This window comes from Megalopta genalis, chromosome 1 (genome assembly GCF_051020955.1).
Source record: "Megalopta genalis isolate 19385.01 chromosome 1, iyMegGena1_principal, whole genome shotgun sequence".
NCBI lineage: Eukaryota > Metazoa > Arthropoda > Insecta > Hymenoptera > Halictidae > Megalopta > Megalopta genalis.
Window position 1 is genome coordinate 28735014 of NC_135013.1, and position 24460 is coordinate 28759473.

The window sequence follows — 24460 nt, forward strand, 5'->3', positions numbered from 1 at the left end:
GCCACATGCTACGATTCGACGGTTACGTACAGTAAATTACCGATTGTCAACAACTATAAAAACGAGTCATAAGCACGCGATTAACCATACCTCTTCTTCCTAAATTGGCCATTTTAGTTTCCAAGCTGAGCGTCAATTATAAATTTATACTGTACCTACCCCGCACCTTGTAGCTTCAAGGTTTTTCTTAGCTGACTCATGCCCAACAGAACATTTTGTGTTGTCTTTCGGGAACAAAGACGTCGACCCTTGGCATTGACGTAGCAATAAGTTACAGAGGCGTTGGACTAGCACAGGGAAATTCACAGCAACCCGAACTTGGCATTTCCGGGAGAAGTTACTGTACTTCGGAACCACAGAGAGCGACGACTAGCTTAAATATATGAAGTGTACCCTATTTCTATATTCTATATTTCTATATTCCTATATATTTCTACATTCTTTTATTTCGCTTATTTTTCAATACAAAAAATTGGATACCTTTTATTTGATAAATATAAAGTTAATTGTGCCAAAAACAAACCAAAGCACAGCATTTGATCGATAAACGGCTCCACTACCCTAGTTACGAGGTTGTCAATATTGTAAATTATTGAACGTTCATTCGACGAATTGTGATCACGTTCTCCATTTGTATGAGAAATGACAAATGATCATGGAGCAACAGCTGCCAGCATTCACATCTCTCCCTTTCTTTCCTCAAGTATTAGTTATCATAACTGTACCACGAATTTGATGCATTTACGATCGAAATGACTGAGTGAAACGTATAGATTCTTCCACAACTAGCAAAAATGACAAAACTGAAATCAATATTATTTACCCCCAAGCTTCTTTTCCTCGCGTCAAACGCCCTCCGCGATACAAGCCAATTAAGTAAAGCACCGATAACAAACCTCAGAGTATTTAAATACATTCGATCCCGTTCTGTGGCTCGGCCGCGGTCTTGCTCGGTAAATAAACCCGCGAAAGATGCATCGAGAACGCAAGTCGAACGGCAGTGAAACGAGAATAGCCGAACGTTCCCAGAAATTCGATGAACAATCGAACTTCGGGGCAGCGCATCGCGCGCGACTTCTGTTTCGAAAGCGGATAAGACAGAAGCGATGAACAAGTTTACCCGGGCTTCTCTCGCCTGAGTCATCCGGAACGCGTTATTTGCGCGCCTATTATCATCCTGCGGCCAGGTACCTGCACCGATGACGTAGGTCGGGCGCAATTGTGAAAGAACGCTCCCGGCGCGGAGCGGAGAATAGCGGAGCAAGCAGCGCGACGTGGGGAGCGAGCTCTCGAAAACCCTCTTCCGTACCCGTTTTCCTTGCAACGGGACGCTGATGATGGCGAGGCCGTTGCACAATAGACGCTCCCTCGAATCGGCCCGTTGAAACGGAATTATTAGTCCTTCGAGATCAATCGCGAGGCAAATCGAACGCGAAACTGCGCCCGGTAATACGTATCGCCGCGCAACGAAACTCCATATCATAAATCGCGAACTTTCATTTTTCACAGTTTTACAAGATCCGTTTGTTAACCATTTTGTCATCCCTCTACAGTACACATAGTTCCACTATATTTCCCCCTTGCCTATCATTTACTATCTATTTTCCTTCTCCTTCATCTGATTTTCTATTCTTTAATTCCTCACACCTATTCTATTCTATTATTATTATATTATATTACATTTAATATAATAATTATATTTATAATATAATAATAATATATTATAAATATAATATATAATAGTATATTTAAATATATTATATTTCTACCTATATTCTATTTATTTTTGTTTTTTTTGCTCGCTTATTGTCATTGTTCTTGCTCCTTCTACATTCTTCTAACTTTTTTCACAATTATACTCGCTTGATTTTCTTTTACGTGAAGTCCACCTAGTCTTCGTATCCGCACGATCCAAAAGAAATTTCGGTTACGATAGACCTATATGCTGAATTCGATTTCTATTTAATCCATTTACACCACTGGCACAAATATTCGTTTCATGTTGCATCGAAACTGTGTTAAACGTAGAAATAGAACCCTGTACGTTCCCTGTTATATTTGGCTAATCCGACGTTAGTAAATCGTGCTGTTTACGAGAAGTACGAATAGTTCGAACACAAAACTGTAAACGGATTAGACGAATTTAACGACGCTGTTAGATTATTCTCAACTTGTTAAAAGAGTGAAGACATTTTCCTACGATTTATGTTTCTCGCGACGACACTCCGGTCTACCAATAATTTTCCCTCGCAACTAATTTCGACCGACTAACGGCCAAGAATAAATTTCGGCATCGCTGGATTGCAGAACGATATTTCCTCGGGCCAGATTGAGAGAAGTCGCGCGTCCTCGTCGGCCGTCATCAACGATCGCATAATCGGCGAATTGAAGGGGCGAGAGCGGCGGTGTATGGTATCGCAACAGGATTGGTCGATAAACTCGGCTGACAGACGTACGATCGAGAAGCGTGTCGTCGCGGAGAAAAGATGATCGCGGCGGGTCGTAAATTCCACGGGCCGCGGCTACCTGCGTCGCTCTGGCCGGCCGGAAGTAATCAATAAGGCGGCTTAAATTACGGTCGAATTGTCGTTGACTTAAGGAACAGCGAGCAAGTGCTAATAACCCAGATGCAAATTGATAGCGCTCATTATCATGGCAAGAACGGGTGTGCGCACAGAGGCCGGCCGGAGGCTCGTAAAACCCGCGGCGCGAAAGGGGACCACGAGATTTATTTCGCTCGTTTAAATTCCCGTCCGTATGCCACGCGACAAAAACTCCTAGCGGGAAAGTGTCGCCAACTGTACCGCCTGAAAAATCCCCGTACCTCTTCCCCTCTTCGTTTCTAATCCACAGAGAGATAACTATACGAAGGGAACATGTCTCGAAAGCAAATTACGGGATTCGGTTTATTTATCATCGCTTTCCGTGATATCGCGGGCTTCCGGTCCTCCTCGATAACGAACGCATTTATCGGCTTGCAATAAATCTAATCACGGATCGTTGTATGCATGTCTGTCATCATCGACGTCTATCATCCAGAACGGCTGCTGTGGACCGGAAACCGCAATCTCGATTCGGAAGTCGACTTCTCTTGGTTCCGTTTCACGGTCGCAACAATACGTTCGCGAATGAAGAGATTCTATTCGATCATCGTCCATGGAAAACATATTGTAAATGTTCAAGTTTCTTGCTTTAGAGATTCGCACGAGTCTTCGATCGCATTCGACGACTATTCTCGTGAGCTGAAGTGATTAACAGACCACGCGGATCTTCACGCAAATTCTCACTTCCGTACTTGATTTCACGAACGCTAGAAATAAAGAAACGTTCGTTCCCTCGATTAAACGATCGCTGATTCTAAAAAGAAAATCAAGAATGTTATTGGATCTTGTTGATTGAATCTCGCGCACTTCCAATAATCTGTGCATGCTGTAAAATACGGAAAGATCCGCCGGTCTAGTGATCTCTGGTGCACCGGAGCGAGCAATTACAGCGAATAACACGAAGAACGCATCTCGTTTAAACGAAGGTCTTGCCGCACGAACGCTTCCTGCACCCTCTAGTTCTCAGTTCATTCTGAAACCGATCAACGCGCACCGTTTATCCACACATTCTCGCTCACTTATGCCTCACACAATTGCAAATTCATAATTTACACCGACATCTCGCTCGATTGGTCGCTCTACACCCCTTCGATCGGTCTCAACTTGTTGCCAGCGGCACGCAATCCATATTTCACCTGTCTCTATAGGCTTTTCCTTTCAATAGACACACAGGACAGCTTGCGCGAACCACGGTCCCATTATTTCACACGCTGCTGGCCTGGCCGATACAAATCGTTCTGTTCGGACGACGGAGTCATTAAAAACCTCGGTCCAAGGGGTATTTATGTCGTCGTCCTCGTCGTCGTCGTTGCTGTTGGAACACAGAACGCGAGACGTAATCTCGACGTTTACGGCTGTTACGCTCCGCTCTACGATAAAAATGATTCACTATTATCGCGAGCACAATCGAGGTAGTTGTAGAAGGAAAGTAGAAACGATATCTGGGTTGTACGCTTGTAAACTATTTCGTGTAACTATATAAATTAACGGAGATAAGAGAAATTTCACGCGAGCCTCTTTCAAGAGAATTCATCAAGATTTTGTATTATATCGCGTACTCTAATCAGCATGCTGCGAAGTTTTATTCACAATAAAAATTCGTCTGCATTCGTCGCAAGAATCAGTCCTTCCTTTTTGTAGTATTCATTTTTGTAGTATCAATACTCTTTAATTATTTTACTGTTTCTTCTCTTTGAAATTACAGACACACATTTTTGTCATAAACGCATCAAATACGCAGTCCGCTAATCAGTAATAATGAGACATATTCTGGAAAAGTAATTAACTAGCTGAAGAACGACTGTGTTTTCTAGAGCTTGTGACACTTCAACGTTTTTTTTTATTTTACTCTAAATCGATCACAAGACTCAGGAGTCTAGGATAAAGGAGTCAGAAGCTAACATAAAGACATTTCATTGAGATTATGAAATTACGAAGAGAAAATTAGGGGAACGGTAGAACGATCAAATTTTATGTAATTAGGGTTACGTCAGGTTCCAAACATTGATACACCTAACAAGATATTTGGCCACTCTAAGCTTAACCAAAGCGAAGAATTCGAGCACAATTTAGCGAAACTTCGTATTCCTATCGTATTCATCGCAATGCAGGGATGCGATTAAACACGCGAATACATATATAAACGAAGAGAAATATGAAAAAGTTTACGGGAATCCCTCCCAGCGACAGGCCGAGAAACGAACCGTTGCTGTCCATTTCCATCAATTATTTCGCGCGCGCCGAACTGCCCGATACGAATAGTTCTGTTCGATCGTCCAAACGACCATGCTATTAAGAACTCGGCCGTTCACTGCGGCGATCATTGTTACCTCGCCACCCACGACCACCTTTTGCCCCTGCCCAACCCTTCCCATCGCGATAACATGTAATTCCCAGGGAAATACGCGGAGCCTGTTCCGCGAGTCGGGCTGAATTCAACAGGTGACACCTAACCGAGCCGTCTCGCCCCGAAATTCTATACAATTTCCACGCTTTTCCGAGATACACACGGTAATCCAGATCGATTCCCGAACTTCCCGTCACGTTGCCTGCAGCTCTCACTGGCTGCTTGGCTTTTTGCGACCTCCTGGCAGACTGCGGCTAAAATCCAAACGTTTTTATCCGGAACACCGTCACTTTCGTTTGTTTCGACGGCTGTCACAATAATGCGACAAAGAATTACAAACAGCAAAATTTTTATATAACATTTGGTGTTATATTGATAGAGCAAAATCATTCAAGTGCTGCTGTAAGTTCTAAAAAATGATTGAAAGGTGCTAATTATGTGTTTGCCGCGAACGATACCTTTCGCTTAAAGATACTCTTAAGAGATCGAATCCGTATAAGTAATTATAACTTTAAATAGTTAGCTCTCAATCGAGTAAAACAGTATTTTTATAGCATAAAAATCGTTGAGTCTCATAAAGAAAGTATCGACATTTTTGAACTCTTGTCGTATTGCCGATACTTCGTAATTAATGTGCATCATCTACAAATCTGCAAAAGTAATTCATACATTTTGATAGTTCAATATAAGCTGGATAGGTTATCAGAAAGTTAATTTAGCATAAATATGCCAAAGGATGAATGTGGAAAACAAATCAGAAATATTTGAGACTCGTCGGTATTTCGGTCACGGTATCTGGTGCAAGTATCTGCTGGATTTCCTTGAAAGGCACCGTCGATTTTCGCGATACAGCTCGTTAAAAGAAGAGCCAGGATCTAGAATGAACTCTCACGATACACCTACACGCCGAGATTGAAACCGCTTCGAATAGGACCTACATCGAATGTGCGCACATTTCTGCAATCCTGCGGCAACCACGGGGCTCAAAGAGTCTTCACAAGCCTTTCAAGAACTGAAATTCACGTTTCTTCTTTGCCATTTTCACTGTTCTACCTGTTCAGCGAAGTAAGTAACTTTTGTAGCTGCAGACCGCAGAAATGTATGCGCCCGTTGGCAACGAAACAAGCGATCCGGTACAATTTCACGAAGTTCTCGTGTTACGTTGAATCCATTGAAACTCTTTATCAACAGAGTTTCCATTCGGCGTTGACCTTTGGAAACTCGCTAATTAAAAATCGAAGTTGCACAACGATCGGCGGTCTACTTGGAACGCATTGTCCTGTCATGCCGCGAAGGGATTAAACCGGGGAAAAGCATCGTAAAAAGAAAATGCACAATGAGCCTGTTGCCAGTATCCAGCATTCCGTTGCACGAGCCTCTTAACACTTCCAATAAGTTCAGATATCTGTAATCCTAGATGATCTCTATTCCACTATGTGCGCAGCATTGCCTGCACACGACCCGCGACCGACGTTGTGCAACCTGTTTCGTTTTTTAACGTTCTAGCGCGTGCCGCTTGCGGAATCGGCGTGTCCATGAATCAACTCTGTGCGAGTCTGTATATTTTTCGGAACAAACGTAAACTGGTTGGTTTCGTACCATCGTTCGGAGGAAATGATTCCTCGCATTGCTCCTCGAACACGAGTTTCTACTTCTGACATGCTAGAATTAATTAACCGTGCTTTGGTCTCTGGGTAAGCTGTGTACTTGAAACACTGTTGAGAAAATTGGAACATGCTGTTAACAACATTCTTGCAAGCGGAGTACGCTATTAACAACTCCATTGCATTTTTGTAGACTGCGAAAGCATTTTTAACGAGATAAGAACTTCACTAGGCGGGTCAAATAATCTTATAGAATCGAGATAATGGCGAAGAAACAAAACCGTGAATAGGTCAAACAGAAAAGAGTTAAATCGGTGACTTTCTCTCGCAGCAGATACGTGTAGAGTTACGAGAAGTATTCAACTTTGCCACACATAATTTACACAATTTACATCGTCGTATCATACGTATCCTCGGCGACATTTACACCACAGTATCGTTCACGCAAATCCTTCGCGAGCTAAAGCATCGCCCCGAAGACTCGCACGTGGTAACTTTCAGCGAATGGCCGAGCCTGATTCGATCCTTGGTAAATGTCGCAGCACTTACGCGAACAGCGTCGCGAATCAATAAACTAAAGCGAGAAGGTAACAAGTCCCCCGATTACGGGTATCGCTAATCGGTGATTAACACTTAGCGAGGCCGAATGGGGAGATCTACCTGTCCTAAATTAAATCGCTCGATGACCGAATGAGGAGACCCCTACTTTTACCTTGGCAACGCGCGGCCCTCATTACGAGGGCTTACTTTTTATCTTCAGCTTTGAGCTGGAGTTGTTCCCAGTTTATTCAATGCTACTAAACAGTGTGTAAATTGAATATTGTTACCGCCAAATATAATTGTTCATAAAAACAATTTAACCCTTACGTCGATAATCGGATACCCTTTTGCACATTCTCTCCAAAATACTTTTTGCTATATGTTTTGTAAAATGTTTCAATATCAGATTGCATCGCCGTTATTTGGCACATTTCTTATCGATATATGAACCGAGTATTCAATCTTGTTATTAAAAACGTACCAAAATCGGACGATAAAGTTTGATACCCGTTTCTTCAATAACCGGGTACCCAGGTACCCTTATGGGAGAAGAGAATAAGAAGTGTTGGAAGTACGTATGTATGTATTGGGTTGTCCGGAAAGTTCGTGCCGATTTTCGGTAGGTAGCGTGAGAGACCTGACTGAATATATCACAATTATTGAAAACAAATGACGCGTGAATATATTCTAAAAGAGATAACTTCAGCCATATTTGGAAAAAAGCTTGGTTACGATTCGTTAATTTTTATCAGTTTTGTACGCCTTAGAATATCGTGGCAAATAAAGTGCATTATAGGCATTTAATGCTTTTCTTTTTCCGAAAGGGCAAAAATGCCACACAAGCGGCAAATAAGATATGCGCTGTCTATGGCGAGGATGCTGTAGCCGAAAGAACTGTGCGGAAGTGGTTTGCTCGGTTTGAAACTGGAAATTTCGACCTTGAAGATCAAGAACGACAAATTTTTTGCCGAAAAACCTGAGAGCTTCTGTAAGGACGGAATTCTCAAGCTGCATGAAAGATGGAGAAAGGTTGTGGAACACAGAATGGTACCTATATAATTTAATAAATGTATACCAAATATACATTTGGCAAATAAGATATGCGCTGTTTATGGCGAGGATGATGTAGGCGAAATCGGCACGAACTTTCCAGACAACCCAATAAATACACGCGCACGCGTGTAATAAGCCAATTCGCGGATCTGCGTTCGTGTAATATTAATAAATACACGGGTACGCGTGTGATATAAAATACGCGGGTACACGTTTACATGTGTATGCATTTTTAATACACGTTGATGTAATGCTGAATAGTGAAGTGCGATCAATAATCGACAACAATCCGGTCGGAAAACAAAAACGCATCGGTTGCAGTAGCCACGTAACCCGGGACACGTACAACGTGTTGACGGGATTCGTGTACAAAACCACACGGATCTCTCTATATCCGTGCAGACGGATAATAAAATGCATAATTACTGGTGCAATAAGAACACGGATAATTAATTCGCGAATACACGGTTCACAGATTCCGTGTACACGCGTAACGTACACCTACGAAATCGTAAACTCTGCTGGGAAGCAGTAGAAACTCTCCGGACAATTAATGAAAGCAGTATTTCATTGCGGCAATGAATATCAAATAAATGAAAACGAATGCTTCTATAATTATATAAAAGTTATATCAAACAGTAATATAGGAGCTCATCGTAGGCATACGCGATGTACACTCGATTATGGAACAACATGGACAGTCTTGATTATCGACGTCAGGACAAAAATGTTCTTTGTTTTTCAAATAGACAATACTTGTTCGCGTTACAGTAGAACACCGCTTATCCGAACTCCATTCATTGAAACGAAATTTTGAGCGATAACCAACTGAGCCGTTCATTTTGAAAGTGGCATAAGTCACTTTACCGTAATGAAAAGTGGTGATTTTTTAATGTTTATACGAAATGATTTATACTGAGAAAAATATCAGTATCCTGAGATAACAAATACAAGTAAATCTTCTCGAAAGTTAGCATCCATATTTTTAAACGTGCTAAAACGCAAACCCTTAAATATATCGACTTAAAAACAAAGTGACTTATGCCACTTTCAAAATAAACGGCTCATATAATCAATATTTATTTTCTCGCATATAAACGTCTTAAATATATCGACTTAAAAACAAAGTGACCTATGCCACTTTCAATATAAACGGCTCAACTCGGTGAATTTCTGCCGAACTTCCATCACATCAACTACTCCAGTTGCGTGAACACCTAGATACTGCGAACGCAAACAAATGTGAACTCTGCACAATTTCTTTCGCTTGTTCGGTTAAATCCATTTATCTGGACGCGAGCTCCGGCATATCTGAACGAAAAGTCACGAGCAGTTGGGTTAATTAGACTCTTATCATACGAACCCACCCGATTATGAACCAATTGTCTCCAGTCGGGTTCATATAAATGGAGTTTCACTGTATTTGTGAAAAGTGCGCGGTGGACATACGGTATAGTTCGGTTTTTGTCGCGGAGGTTGGCTAGATGTTGAGAGGTCAAACTGTATTTTCGAGGAAAGTAGAAATGGTTGGGAAACTTTCCACGAGTGCATATCAAAGAGAGAAAGAGAAAGAGAAAGAGAGAGAGAGAGAGGGGGGTAGTGTTTGTCTGTGCGTGTGTGTGAGAGAGAGAGAGAGAAAGAGGGTAGGTGCGCGTGCACGCGCGGGTCCCGACATGTGTACGCATTGTGAGGCACGCACGACCGCGTATCCTCGCTCTCGCTACGTTCACGCTACGCTTCCTCCCCTCCTCTGTCCACTGCTACCCACCCCTCCGCCTCCTCCGCTCTGTCTGTCCCGCTTCAACCAGCGTGCTTCCCTCGCCCACCCCACCCCTTCTACCGCCAGGTTGCCCCCTCTTGTCTCCGCCTCCTCCGCTCTCCCCGGCCGACTACTCCCCGTCCGTCCCGAAGGCAGCCGCGGACAATTTATGCCCAATTACACCCTAATTACCGTAATGGCACGACTCCGGTACAGATGGTGCACGGAGTTAAGTAACTGTCACGGGCCACGGTGGCACACCGTCCACGGTGTTCCATCGCTCGCTAAACATCCACCCGACTATCCGACGCGACGCTCTGCTATCGCGACTCCTGCCATCCACTGACGAGCCACGGACGACCGCGATTTTCGCGAATCTGGAGGTGCGTACTCTCGTGCGAGATAAGACGGCATTGTCGCGCGGGAGCTTGGCAAGTCGACTGACAAATCGGAATCCCTGGGGAGCACTCATGGCTTTCGCGCCATTTTTACCCATATTTTGTGTTTGACAATTTAGCGAATTAGTAATTTATAAAATTACTATATTTATTATTACTATTACTATTATATTTTAAACGTGTTAAAACGCAAACCCTTAAATATATCGACTTAAAAACAAAGTGACTATTACTATTACTACTTTTACTATTACTATTACTTTACTACAAAGTGACTATTACTATTATTACTATTACTATAAAATTTATAAAATTACTAATTTATTATATTATTACTAATTTATAGAATTAGTTCTATAGCAAAAGCCGAAAAGCAATTACATGGAAAACGTAGAACGTAGGAAATGATTTTTATTAAAAATTAATGGAAGGCGTCGTTCAATCCGTTTGGTGAAAATAGCGCTCAACAGAAATTATTGTTATTAGATGTCTGTTGAAATAGCGTTAAGCATCGTATAGTATAATAGCGTGATACTGTTAGAAATAGCGTTAGAGTACAATGGTACCTCGATGTTTTCGTTCTTAATCAGTTCCAGTGGTATTCCGAACGAAGGTCGCATACCAGGCAAAATCTTTCGCGTCCAAACAGGACGTACACCAAGTTGGACTTATTCCAAAGAAGACGTATACCGAGGTACCACTGTACTTCGGTTAGCACGTTCCCTGCAACGTGTACTGTTTTAGGCACGTTGAAATTCATTTCTACGCCAAATGGACTTTGTTTCGCTACCATATTCGTATCTTTTCATTGTCACAAGTAAATCTATTTCGTCGCTGTACCACGGACATTGTTTTTTAGGCGTTTACAAGTAGCTAAAATCAATCTATAGTGGTGAGACTGAAAAAATAGGCGAATTTCGCTAATATAGATTTAATACACGTTATTATAATATTATAGATTTAATACACGGTTTAATATACAGCGTGTGCTGTTTTAGGGATACGTGACGTGGGAATGATTAGACAGCGGATTTCTGGTGAAAACGAGTAGCTGACATAAAATTGTGAAAACACGAAAAGAATTTAATAATATTGTTACACCATTTTCAACATAGCAAAGCGATTGATAGAAGCAATTTAGTTTTATTTAATCTTTGTTGCTGACAATCCTCCTCAGAAAATTTTATTTTGCATGAAGAGATCCGCGGTCTAGAAATGATACTTCGTCGAATGCAGCTTAACAGGAAGCGCGTTGAGAAAACTGACATTATTTCTTTGACATTTGCTGCATGCTACGAGTTGAGATAATGTTTCGTGTGGTCGAATATTTCATTTTATTTATAAACCTGATGCTTGAATAGTGTCTATGTGGCAGTGAACTTGTTAACGACGCGGTGATCACTGCCAAACTGTTTCAAATTGAATGTCGTTGAGTTGAAGTTACTGGATGATAGTAGACAATAATGAAAGAAAATGATCGATTCCTTTGTTAAAGTTCTTTTGATAATTTATATTGCTTTTTCTTTCCATTTTTACTGAACGTGGTCTTGTAATGCTTTCTAGGAAAGAACGTTTTGTTTTTGGGATGGCAAGAGAGAGAGAGAGAGAGAGAGAGGAGAGAGAGAGAGTAAAGGGTGAATTCTTAGAACCAAAGCCCTTAGACAGTTCTGGAAATGTTGAGAACCATTAAAACGTTTCTTAATAAAATTACGTTCAATATAATCGAACACCGAGTATAAAATATGTATAGCACTCACTTCCTTCTAAGCTACTCTTAGAAAACACAAATTTACATAAACAATGTTACATAAACAATGTCTTCAAATTGTCTAATTCTTCAATTTTGTAATTATAATGTCAGTTTGTAATTTACAAAATGTCTGTAATTTCTTTCTCGAACTTTAGCCAACTATATCGACCAGGATTGGTGTATTTTCCGCTCAGAAACTCGCAACTATTAGGGGGATCGGAAAGTAATGTCGTTTCTGCGCATATTTATCTGTTTGAATTTAATGTAAACAAACGACATAACTTTCCGGTCCCCCCAATATTTTGGCCCTGAATATTAGGGCACTAAAACATTACGCGACGATATTTCGTAAGTGGGAACACGCGTGACACGTTCTTCCTTCTAACCACAGAAATAACAGGGCAAAACGTCGCGTTCGACGACAAGTGGCCCCGAACCATCCATTCCGATTCATCGTAGCTGTTCGTCGCGCGATAAATGGTAAACGTGTACGGGCCCGTTTGGTGGGGGGTCCGTCCCGAGCAAATTGCCAGACAACTTTCTACGTTATCGTCCGTCCAGCTAGATAAGCGGCCGCCTCGGTGGCCATTATCGGATTCCTGTTCGTCGCCGCTGGAAAGTCTATCCCCCTAAGTATAGTACAGTGGTGAACGGGCCCATAAGACGCGTTAACGAATGGTTCCGTTGCGGGAGACGAACGGCCCGCGGCCGCTTAATCCTCGGAAAAGCAGGCAACGGGACGCTTCAGGTCGGCGTGACATCTGCGGAACACGTGGTGATGTCCGCCGGAGCCTTACCTTACGATTTGAACCTGGCTCGTCTTATTGCCTGGGCAACTCATTAAAACCGTGCGAAGGTCGCTCGGCAGACACGGGTGCTTTGTCGCATGCAGATGGACGCGGAACGGCCAGGTTCTGCTGAACCGGGAAAAGAATACCTGCGAGCCACGTTGATGTGTTCGTAACCGTAACGTTGCTGTAAACAATTGTTCTCCATCCTGTAGCATCGACGATTCGAGTTTCTCGTGCTAATGTTTCATGGAAGACTTCGATTTTTCTCGAATATATATCATATTTTTATTGTTTTTAAATCAATTGCGGCTTTCCATTCGGTTATAAACGATCGTTCGGAACGTTCGCACAGCGGGCATATTTAATTTATGTTCATCATGCAATACGCCGTTTGAAAACATACACGCCGCTGTCATCTGCCGTGTTCATTCGATTTGACAAAGACAGCAACGAATCGTACACTGTTTTTATAGGAATTTGTCGATACCATGCCGATTAAAATGACCGGCTTTACAATATATATTTTTAAATTGTTGGAACTATACAAACTCTTTCGTAGAAAATAAATGAATCAGTTTCTTAGGTCAGTCGTACGTTATAATAAAAATAGCGAGAAGTCAAACAAATTTGTCATTATTTTAAAGGTTCAGCGTTCAAATTTAGTGTTAATTTAGCGTTAAAGACGTGAAACTATTTCATAGCGAAAGAATTAGCTCTCGCGCATGCTACACAATATCAAAACAGCAATTTATGTTGGAACGATCCAATGGTTCACCATATTTTTCGCTCTCAGAATCAACGTTTGCATCTTGTTGGCCATGACTACAGTACAAAATATTATAAACAAATCTATATCATCTTATGTTTCAACCATAAATGTATCAATTAGGTCTGCAAACCCGCTGCAATAAAAAATAAATAAAATATCTTCAAATACTTAAGTAAACAACACGATCGTCTTGATTTCACTTCTAAAGATATTGAATCATGTTACATTAACTTAGTATTACTTCTCTCAGATCTTGCAGGGGTTTTACCGAGCAATGCTAGAAAAACTGAAATACTCGTGGCATCATCGAAGTGAAGTGTCCGGGCGCGAGCCGAAAACGGACTTTAGTCGCACGCATTCCGAAGGAAACGCGGAACCGTGAAAACGAGTCCCATGGGGGAGTAGTGGCAGTCGTTGTATCGGGCCGCGTTATACGCCGAATTAAAAGGGTATGGTGAAATACCATGGGGTCGCAGTTCAGGCCACGCCTCGTTCCCTGCTCCTCTCTCGTTCCCTCTATCTCCGACTCGGCCAAAACGAAAAGAAAAATTTCGAAACACGCTGCGATTCGTATTTGGCGACTTGCCTATGAAACATTCGCGATTCGCCGCGCCCCATGGACAAATTCGTTCTTCCTGCTGTGATCGTGTCATCATGGTACGCTGTTTTGAACCTTGCTGTCGAGTACCGAAAATGCTCGTGGGAACTCTGAGCGATCGAAATCGAAGAAAATCACGATCAGTTAAAAAATAAAACAGCGCTAATTACTGACGTTCGCTTGCTAAGGCCTGGTATTTACAACTGTACATGTATAACAAAGTTATAGTTTAAAATCTGGTAAACGGAATGGCGAATGCATCGAACGGAAGTAATTAAAAAAATTAACTGTAAAGACAGTGGAAGAATTTAAGGATGTCGTCATATAGTAATTTCAATTTATTACAATTACTAAAAGTCGAAATATATTTTCATCTTGTATTCCTTACAATTAACTTCTTACCTGTCAATTCTTATTATCGATCCCTTCTTACTTACAATTAACGACAATTTTTATTTTGCTCGAAGATCCGCGGTCTAACAATGGCTTCTTGCAGAGCTTCGCTCGAAGCGGCGTATCAATTGCTACGTTAGATGGATGTTGTCCAAATGAATTTCGTTCGAGCCGGTACTCTTCCAAGTGCACAGGACCAATAATTCATCTCTCTGTGCCAACAAGCGCCGAATACTGGGGGAGGGCGAAACGTGCGGCGGGGCTAACCATTATCTCTTGTACCGTGGCGCTTAATAATGTAATTATAACGCCGGAGGGGGGCAGGGGCAGCCGACGACAAGGCTCGATTAATAAGAAACCGAAACCGCGCTTAATGGACGCTTTTTTTCTACGTTCGGTGCCGTTTAATGAACGACACCGAATGCGTGCAGTTAGATCTTAATCACCTTAATGTTCGCTCCATCATATTTAATCGGCGGCATTTTGCCGGACACCGATCGTATCTGTCTATGAAAGATCGCTCGGCGCTTGTCCGAATGAAAAATGAAAGATTGTCTGTTTAAGAATACGAGCTTATTCCGCGCTGACGAGGTGATTTACAGAGGAAATTGGCCGGGGTTCCGCGATCCTTTCATTGGCTCGATTCAGTGAACGTATTGCGGGGACAGTAATGTAATTATAGAGCAGTTATGCTGTTCAGACACCGTGCGTGTAAGCATACTGCTCTTGTGTACCCCTAATTCGTTAATTAATTCATACCGGTCTAATGGAATTCCTCTGCCAGAAATTAGAAACCTCTCCTTTCCGATCGCTGTGCACCATAAAGAGAAATAATTAGATATTATATTCACCTGAAAGCCTTTACAACGGTGTCGGCAACCTATGAACCGCGGGTCATCAAGCGATCCATTTGATAATTCGACGATTATATTTGTTTCTACAATAATTAGAATTAGAATTTTGTATTTTTACAGTTTCACAGTTTAAGAACATATTGTAATTATTTTCTCGATAAAATGTATCCTCTACAAGTCACTAAAAGATCGTTTTAAAATGAAAATACCACCCCGACCCGAATCGTCTTCTTAATGATCACACATTTTGATCGATCTTGTCCCGCAGCCAAGGAATTTGCAGGAAATTCGATTCAGCGAATTGTTAATGTTTCCAGTAAATTCAAAATGAAATGACTCTGTCAGAAAATCAGACACGATCTTGTGGCACTATCGTAAAGGCACGTAGTTCCGTACAGCTTACGGTAGAACAACTAATTTGTTGGTAGACAGATGCCTTAAGTGATTGAACAATTTCGAAGATTCACTTGAACTTCTTGACTCGCCAGGAATTTCTCTCGTCTCTGCATTTCTTATCCGAAAGAATTACTTGTACTTACCGTTCACCATTACCCACGTACCGCCAGCCTAACCTCCTCGTATACGTGTAAACAACCACGGTAGCCTTTTAACAGGTAATCACAGAAATGCGTTCCGAGAGCCTCTCGAGCCGGCGAAGTCATATGTTTTTACTCATCTCGTAACAGCATGTAGTTAAATGGCTATCCACCTTTTCTTTTAGTTGCTATGACGGCGATAAACGAACGCTGCGTGGCTGTACGGTGACGTTTTCTTTCCAAATGTAGCAATACAGACAGAAATTCTTCTACTACCAACGTCTTCCTCATGTTGCTACATCGTTCTGTTCGTGAAACAATAGAATAACATAATAGAATTTATATTTGAAATAAAAATCAATTCACGGCGAACAATTGCATTTAAAATCGGCCAACGTTCAGCTCTAACTTAAGTATACAGTCACGAGACTATAATTATAACGCTTTCGCGCCCGAAGAAAAATCGCAGGCAAAGTGGAAAGCATTTTCGCACTTTCGCCTTAATTGACAAATTAGCGCGGCGGTCAAGCGACGATGCTTCCACGCCTCTGATCACGGGTTAACCGAGGCAAACGTTATCGATTGATCGACGACCCGACGTTCGTCGTCCTATTTTCCTTTTCCGCGGTGCCTCGAAAATTTTCCACTTCCGGCGGAGACAAAGGCGAGGATGATGTCGGCGACGATCGTACAGCGCGATTACCAGCCCGGCGACTTTGGCGAGCAAACACTTTCGAATACCGGCAATCAGTGACGTAATCAGATAGCGCGATGAATATTCATGAGCGGGACGCATGCGTTCTGGCGAGCGTTTGCACGCTTATTAGCATAACTCGTCTGCTTTATCCATTAGCCATTGGGCCAGGACTAAGTGAGCGTGCTACTGCTCGCTTGGCCGCCGGTTAACCGCGCTGTCCAATTAATATAAACGCGGGGGGAATCGGGCGACGGAAGAAAGAGAGAAAGAAAAGAGGGGGGGGGGGAAACGAGAAATCGAAAGAAGATCGTCGGGTTTAATCGTATCGGGTTCTGGGCTCTGGGTTCTGGGCTCGCGCGTCTCGTTAAGAGAGAATCGAGGGCTCGCCTGGTGACTCCCGGCGAATTAATCAAATCCTAATTCCGTTTTACACTCGTCGATGCTCCATTTTCCCAGCGTAGATTAAGCCGTCCCTTTCGGAAACCCCGTGAAACAAGCCTGCGCGCTCCGCGCCACGACGCGCTCTTCGATGAAAAAGCTGACCCAGGATCTAATTTCATTTCAGCGATTTCAACCTGTTCCTGTACGGTCTCCGTCGCGGTTTATACACCGGTGGGCTTTTTTTACCGCTTACGATGTAATATCGTGTCGGGCTCGTAACCGAGATTGCAAGCGAAATCTGTTCGGTTCGAACGCCGTTTCTTTCTTTTCAATCGAGGCGCGATTCTCTATCCTTCTGTTACCGATATTTTAGCGTCAAAGAAATTATACTTATGATTCGTGTTTCCATGAGTCCGTAATTCGCGGCCTATGACCGAAGTTACGTCTTCTATGCCTTGTGCGAGGCAAGAGAATTAAATAGAACAAGAAATAAAAGAGTTATAAATGTATAATAAATATAGAACTTATAAATGCATAATAAATATATATATATGTTACAAATGCATAGTAAATATAGAAATTGTAAATGTATAATAAATATAGATTGCGTTTCCGTTCCAGAAAGTTATTTATCGCGAAGAAACTCGTACGGCAGAGGGATCGCGACTTTTAAAATAAAAATGCATCAGGTTGTCCCATTAATTTGGTTCGTTTTCGACTCACGTGCACAATGCCGGTTCCGAATAGGTTTTTAATCAAGCAAATGGTGTGATTAAATAATAAACTGCCGGCACGGTCAGCAGCCTGTGTTGAATGCAACAGAAATGGCATTATTATCGCGCGAGCTATGTTGCTGTTTTGTTCGCGTTCCGGTCCTCATGCATTGGCACAAATTAATCACGTAGAATGTATTCCATTTCTGTCCAATTTTATTTGGTCTTTGGAACGGGAGACGTGCATGTAAAATGCAGCGTAATGTTATTTCCATGATATGTATAATTATTATGATAGTAATACGTAATTAATATGTAATTTTACCATCAGGGCGAACTAATTCGATTTACGCGGAGATAGAAAACTCGAACATTGCAGCCAATTATGTATGGCAATCTGAAGCAGCATGGAGGAGAAACACGCTAAAATGTAAACTAAGCGTTTCAATTTTGAGACGACGATGCAAACTATATGGAACGCAAATTATAACGAAAATGCGCATAAGAGAATCAGTCATATATTAATCCAAAAAAGCGAAGATTAGTAAAAACGCTCGACTGCACAAGATGAAAAATACCAAAAAGTGTAAACTATGTATTTCCATCTTTAGATCACACATTAATTTGAATAGAATACAGTGAGAAACATTCGAGCACAGTGACTAGTTGCATAGAAATCTGAATACGCAGAGATCAGTCACCATTCGACTTCGAAAGAAGAAAAATTCCAAAAAGTATATGTTTGCCAAAAGTATACGTTTCCACCTTCGAACCTCATTAAGTTGACTAGAATACGTCCAACAAAAATTCGAGCACTGTATAGAGGAGCCGATTACTGTGTGATTACAATTGCTTTGTTTGCTTTGCAATTGCAATTTGCTTGCAATTGCTTCCGCTTTGTTTTCAGGCATAATCGACTTCGTATTCGTCGAATAAGACATAATAAACATTTTATTCTTTTATCGCGTTTATTTTCGAATAAAAAGATTTGAAATGTGTTATTCGATAAATATTAGGTCTACCGGAAGTTCTGTCCGATAGTGTCACTTCAAGTTTCAATCCATATGCACATGTTGATTTGAGACACATATGACTATCTCTCTTCATCATTGCATTTACGCACATGTACTCTTCTAAATAAACTGAAACAAAGATGTCTCATGTCATTATCAAGTGAGACGCGATCGTGAAAACATGGCTACCGATGATAATGCCAGACCACATGCTGCTTTGGCGACTCGTCAGAAAATCACAGAGCTAGGCTGTGAAATTCTGTCACATCCACCATACTCCCCAGACCTAGCACCCTCCGATTATCACTTGTTTCTCTCTTCGCAAAACTTTTTACAGGAAAAAGAAATTCAAAACTGAAGCTGATGTCAACCAAGCACTGGTTGAGTCTTCGCCTCTAAAAATAAATCATTTTTTAAAAATGGCATTTACAAGTTGCCATCACGCTGGCAAGAAGTCATCAGTAACGATGGGAAGTATATTCTACAATAAATATATATTCAATATATATATATATACACGCAATTAGCGGAATGAACGATCGCGTTCGATTTGTTTCCGATTGTTTTTAGATTAGGTCTACCGGAAAGTTCTGTCCGTTTTTGAATTGGAATATAACACAATTTTCATACATTTAATATTTATTGTAATATTTATTATATTGTTCAATATTTATATATATATAATAAACAATAATATACAAATTTAATATGAAATAATATACAATAATATACAATATATATACAATAATATATTCTACAATAAATATTAAATGTATGAAAATTGTGTTATATTTCAATTCGAAAACGGACAGAACTTTCCGGTATAGACCTAATCTAAAAAACAATCGAAAACAAATCGAACGCGATCGTTCATTCCGCTAATTGCGTGTGAAATCCGAAGTCGCGAAGATTAAGCCAGCGTTCGACACGCCTAGGCGAAGCGGGACAAAGGACGAGGAAGAAAAGAAAGAAGACGGGCGGCCGATGGTGTGTCCAGGACACGGTGCCCGGTCTGGGTGGTTCGGTGCACGCAGGGATTCCCCCGGTGCACGGTGTCCCGACGGATAAATGACCGTCTCCCCGGCGGGCAGGGTGCGAAAATAGAAAATCCGATTGGCCGGCGTGAAAGAGAGCGGAACAAAAGCATCATGCAGAATTCAGTGTCGGCCGCTCCTCTATAATCGGAGCGGAGTATCGATCGGTTACCACCAGATACACCTGCTCGTGTGCCGAGGCTTTCCCTGTGCCCGCTGTGCGTTGCCGTTGCCACCGCTCCGGCTCCCTCCTTTCTCGCATCTCGCTTCCTCTCCACCTCATCCTCGCGCACCCCCCGCCGGCTCCCCTTCACCCCCTCTCGGCTTGTCCTGCTCAAGCGCTGCCTCCGTCCCTGTCCACCCTGCAGGAATTTCGCCCAGGGCTACCACCTTGTTAATCTCGCCCGCCGACATCGCCATCTTTACGGCGGCAGCCGGCGAGATCGTGGTCGATACGGGGAACCCGTGATAATGCACCGTTGCAGGGAACACGCGTCGCTCGCTTTTGTCGCCGGTGCTGGATTTTTCGGGCAGATCGCGGCCGGTCTCGACGATCAAAGAAACTCGCGAGCTCGATCGGCGCCCGGCGCCGAATTTGCCCGGAATCGTCTCGGCGTCGGTCAACAAAATGTTGCTCCACGCTTCGAGATACCCCACGCACCGGATCTTATTTATACGCGGCCGGAGCACGGGGTTTTTCATTGAAACCGATTCTTAATGCGCGGCCGTCTTAAAGCTGTACGAAGAGGAAATCGTTCGTTTTAGAATACGAACCTTCTCAACGCTGGCTCGCGATATCTTTCTGATTACTTCCTGGCTTTTAATGCTAACGTATAATGAATAATCTTTATTGACAGATCCCGGGCTAATGGTATATCCTGATTTCATTACCTTATTCCGCGCTTTTCCGGTTCTCCGGAAAGTTCGTGCCGATTTTTTAGGCAAATTAAAACGCAGCTCATTTAAATATTGGTATACATTTATTCAATTATATAGGTACCATTCTGTGTTCCACAACCTTTCTCCATCTTTCATGCAGCTTGAGAATTCCGTCCTTCCAGAAGCTCTCAGGTTTTTCGGCAAAAAATTTGTCGTTCTTGATCTTCAAGGTCGAAATTTCCAGTTTCAAACCGAGCAAACCACTGCCGCACAGTTCTTTCGGCTACAGCATCCTCGCCATAGACAGCGCATATCTTATTTGCCGCTTGTGTGACATTTTTGCCCTTTCGGAAAAAGAAAAGCATTAAATGCCTATAATGCACTTTATTTGCCACCATATTCTAAGGCGTACAAAACTGATAAAAATTAACGAATCGTAACCAAGCTTTTTCCCAAATATGGCTGAAGTTATCTCTTTTAGAATATATACACGTGTCATTTGTTTTCAATAATTGTGATATATTCGGTCAGGTCTCTCACGCTACCTACCGAAAATCGGCACGAACTTTCCGGACAATCCAATAAAAGCAATGAAATATTGTCGCATCGCACGCGTTGTCGCGCAGGCGACAACTTCGTCGGAAGAACCTCGCGGAATACTGAAAAATGTCCTTGTAAATACATTGAAAAGTCGTAAATAGGTTTAAAATGAAGGATTGAACGTTCTCAAAAGGCGACGGCGCTTTGCCGATTTGTTAAGAGCTGATAAGAGAAGAGAGTCCTAAAGGATAACCATTGAAACGGATTGCGAAATCGAGGATGTCACTTAGGGTCAATTATGTTCTAGGACTCGCGTTGCTAATTATAGCAGTAGCAAAGTTATTGAAAGTTACGTGGCTTCGGCGACGCGCTGACGACAGAACTCGAAGTCTTCGCGGAAAAACCGCAGGACTTCGGTGACGCGATATCGGTACAGATAAAAGAGAACTTCCAAGAAGACCCTCTAGAATAGGGATGATCTTGTCCATTTTTCTACAGAAACGTGTACAGAAGGCTTCGCTGACACGCTAAGGCCTGTGACTGAACGTAATCGGATAATTCTGGCGTTGAAACTTCCCGACACGTTTCGTAAGACAATCCAGAATCACCATTTTAAGCCACCCACATACACTCGCCCCGCCTCGTTAAAAATAAACTATGAATCTTCGCCACGCGAACAACGCGCAAAAGTGTTTCAAAATCTGTACCACACTTCGGGCAAACGAATTTTACGCATAGACCGCCGTCGTTGTTTTCAGAACCGCGTATTGTCGTTCGTTTTGCAATTTTCTTTTTAAACGGGATTTAGAATGCTAGACTGCACGATCGAAGGATCGAACGTGGACAAAATGTAACGAAGAAGAAATTTATGTATCTTGAAACGTCAAACGATATGTATGGAGAGTGACGGAAAGTTCCATCAATGTTTCAGGCTCTAAAAAAATGGCCGATAATCACAGCCTTATTTCAACGGTTTCACTCGATGCTCTCCTCGTGCCAATTGTAAACAATACGATTTTTCGGTGAGCTATCAGCGATTCGCCCGCGATCTATGGATCGAATATCGCGATCGAATCGTAAACAGGCCGATACCGAAATGTTATTGCAATGAAATCATCTTGGAACGAGCGCGCATGCCGATCCTGCATTGTCACGATGATTCGACGACCGATCTTGATGCAGTTCCACGGAATACGCGATACCGCGCACCTGTAATTTATCGGCTCGATCTCGATCCCCGATCTCCACTTCGTAATACCATCGTTCCTAGAATCGGAACAATACGTCCGCGTCGCGACGCATTAAACCCGGGACAAAGGTGTTGTTCAACGGCGCTTATTAACGGGAACTAACGCGTATGGAAATTCACACGTCGACGCTCGCATCGGCTCGATTTGTTCCACTCGCTAACGACGTCCATTTCACGTATTGAGCGCACATAAATCCCTGCGATCGGTGATTAAAATGATCGTGAATTAGTAACGAGGCTTATCGAACGTGGCCAATCGAACGGGCGCGCTCTGTCCGCGACGATAAAGGAAACGCGGCGACCTTCGTTAACACGGTTGCGTCCCATACATATTACCACTGTGACAAGGTTTGGCAGCCGATTATCAGGTTGCCTCTTATCAAGCGGAGAGGTTGGCGAGACTTTAAACGGCGCGGAAACTTATTAAAAAAACTGGTATAACCTCCGTTTGATGTAACTCGCTTTCGTCAACTCGACGCGTGTATTTATGGCGTCGGTACAGAAATTTTGTTTCACGCCGTCGATGGACCGATCGAAAGCGGCTTCTAGTGAACGAATCATTGATCGTTGCTTGTTAAAAAAAAAAAAACATTAAAATGATTTTATTGCGAACATCGATGAAACGTTGCGAACAATCGCTGAATACTTATCAATGATTCAGAGAATCCGTTTTTTTCGTACACAATGATCCAATATCTTTTTTTGCGTTATGTAATTTTCCTCGTTGACGGACAGAAGACATTGTTGAACGTCTCATCCGAAGAAGGTATTTTAAGATCGCATTCATTTTTACAGCGTACATTCACGAGGTAAAAGTACACCGGAAACACGAAGTTGCGCTGAGGATATTATGCAAATGCAGGTGTTTCAAAACGAAAGTGAAATGAGTGAAATCGAAATTGAGACTTTCCATTGGGATTTCCGTCTGATCGAAGGAAGACGCCCAAAGAATTCGGACTGATCAAAAGTACTGCAAGTTGTAATTTCGCGGATCTTTTTACGAACGAGGCACGGTTTTCGACATCGCGTTTCACACTCTCTTCTTCACTCTCGTAACTCTGCTACGAGTCATCGGAATAATGAGTTCTGCGAGACGTCCGCAGTCTAATTCTCGAGAATAGGTTTACACGACGATAGCGACCATGTTATGGTAACCTGTTAACCCGCGTGGACAGAATCAAAGATAAATAACAACGATTCGAGGCGATTTATGCTGTATACTAGGCGCAAATGCTGCGCGTCTTCTGTTACCACGGACATCGTCGCGCCATGAGATCCACAAGCGTTTTCGGAACAATAAGCAAGAAAAGTTGTTATTAAAGACACAGTTGCAAACGTTGAATGCAATCGTCGTCTTCGCAAGTTGAGAGATTTCGAATCGCTGGCAGTGATCAGACACTGTGACACGGACTAATCAAGGGACAATGGGTACCACCGAAACGGGATTAGGTTTCTTTCGAAAACTGCACCGTCAACGAACATCTATAGCAACAATGCAGGTCAGCGTACGTGACGCTGATAATGCTCCAAGCAGAGCCGCTTATAATACTTCAAAACCTTGGTTCGGTCCTCAATAAACTTTCAAGTAGTCCACCGATGAACACGAAACGGTTTTCAATGTAAAACGAATATCGAGTTCTCATTCAGCTCCGCATTTCTGCCAGATGAGATTTGAAATAAACTGATACAGTGGAATACAAAATAACTGGTCCAGCTAACTAAGTCCAAAATAACTGACAATAACTTCAAATCTTAGAACCTCGCGAGATACCAAAGAATTTTAATATTTGTTTCAATCATTCGCAGTAGACATGAGAAGCAATTTTCCACAGAATATATTAGAAATGGCCACTGTTATATTTAATGCAAGCACCGCGACGCTTTCTAAAGTCTTCGACGATGCTCGCACACTTTTCCGCGGTTATTTCATGCCGAAACCTTTTTAAGGTTTCGCATGAC

The 24460-nt window shown here is 42.3% G+C and overlaps 1 long non-coding RNA gene across 12 annotated transcripts in view; it reads right to left on the reverse strand.

Moving 5' to 3' along the window:
- The window catches only part of LOC117222309 (uncharacterized), a 128290-nt gene that overhangs the window by 76646 nt on the left and 27184 nt on the right, over window positions 1-24460 (reverse strand). Inside the window, exon 5 of one of the 12 annotated variants that reach the window (XR_013034315.1) lies at window positions 439-3973. The exons of 10 other annotated variants lie outside the window; for them this stretch is intronic. This is a non-coding gene — a long non-coding RNA (uncharacterized LOC117222309). Of the gene's footprint in view, window positions 1-438; window positions 3974-20794; window positions 21057-24460 lie in introns of those variants that run through there. One more of the 12 variants, XR_013034316.1, reaches the window with a different exon arrangement.